Here is a 1598-nt window from a genome sequence, read left to right as displayed (position 1 = left end):
TTGTTATTCCAGTTTGTTTTGGGGTGTATGTGTATGTCTATGTGTGTGTGTTCAGTTGTTTTTTGCTATGGTTTCTGCTTTGCATCATCATGTACAGTGGTGGTGGAGAGTAGATCTCAGGGAACACATACCACAATAAGTGAACATTGCAATTTGCAAGTAGTTTCTGAATCCAAACGCCCCATCCCCTACTTTATTCGACTTTCAAAAACTATAAGAGACAGCAAAGCTTCCCACTCAACATCCAATTTCAAAATAAAACAAATCCAGAGCATAGATCAGGGAAGAATAGAGGACTGAGCAAACATCAGAAGGGAAAATTCTTCCACTGACACTGAATAACAGAACTAAAGAGAAAAACAAGAGATCTGTCACAAATGAGGAAAAACCAGTGGAAGACCATAGACAATTTTGAGTGTAACAAAGAGAAAACTCCTGAAAAACAGTCCTTGGTACCCAACAATGGAAGACACTAAAGACTGACCCCAGAATATGACAGAGATTAGGGAATGAATGGAAAGAGTGAATAAGACTCAAGAAAGACAAGATGCAACACTGAAAGAACTTGTAACAGAGATTTTACAAATAAAAAATTTCATCCAGGAAATAAATAATAAGATGATAAGCATAGTGAGGGATTCCAGGTGCAGGCCTGCTGGCCAAGCAGTTGAAGCAGCGTCATGTCCTCAGATGTGTCCACGCTGCACGATGCCAAGAAGCTGGTGCACTCCCCCAGCAGCTTGAGCATTGTGCCCGAGCACTGCGCTTTCGGAAGCCCCTTCAGCCTGGAGGAGCTGCAGTGGATCCCGGACAAGGAATGTCCAAGTTTGACTTTATCACCAGAAAGCACCATTGTCGCCGCTGTGGAAGGTGCTTCTGTGAACAGTGCTGCAGCCAGAAAGTGCCACTGCGACGCATGTGCTTTGTGGACCCCGTGTGTCAGTGCACAAATTGTACCCTGGTGTCCCACAAGGAGGCGGAGTTCTATGACAAGCAGCTCAAGGTGCGCCTCAGTGGTGCCACCTTCCTCATAACTTTTGGAAACTCAGAGAAATCTGAGACTATGACTTGTCGTCTTTCCAATGAGAGATACTTGTTTTTGGATGGAGACAGCCACTATGAGATCGAATTTGCACACATCTCAACTGTGCAGATCCTTACGGAAGGCTTCCCTCCTGGAGGAGGCAACACATGGGCCACAGGCATGTGCCTGCAGTATACAGTGCCAGGGACAGAGGGTGTGGCCCAGCTGAAGCTGCAGCTGGGAAGGATGCTAATGCTGGCAGGAGGCAGGCAGTGGTGTGGCTGGCAGCCAGGCACAAGGTCACCAAGCTCCTCTACGAATCTCAGGACCAGTGACACCTTGTGGGGCAGGGTTTGGAGTACATCTGGCTACCAGGTCCAAGTCACTTGGAATAGCAGGGTGAATCCTGCTTGTGCTGGGAAATGCAATTCACATACTGGAGAAACGGAAGTGTTCACTTACCTAGTACAATATGTACACAGATTATTAATGCTTTAAATAGCTTCATATTTTAGAATTTGTGGATTATCTTGTTGATATTAACTGAGGGTAGGAGAGACTGAGCTCCACTACT

At 45.9% G+C, this 1598-nt stretch overlaps 1 pseudogene; it reads left to right on the top strand.

Moving 5' to 3' along the window:
• Positions 1–680: 680 nt before the first annotated feature.
• Positions 681–1359, top strand: LOC103269812 (annotated as a pseudogene).
• The last annotated feature ends 239 nt before the right edge of the window (positions 1360–1598 follow it).

The sequence above is a fragment of the Carlito syrichta genome, unplaced genomic scaffold, assembly GCF_000164805.1.
Source record: "Carlito syrichta isolate Samal-C Ts95f unplaced genomic scaffold, Tarsius_syrichta-2.0.1 Scaffold309491, whole genome shotgun sequence".
NCBI classification, from domain to species: Eukaryota; Metazoa; Chordata; class Mammalia; order Primates; family Tarsiidae; genus Carlito; species Carlito syrichta.
This window is presented reverse-complemented; position numbering and strand designations above follow the sequence as displayed.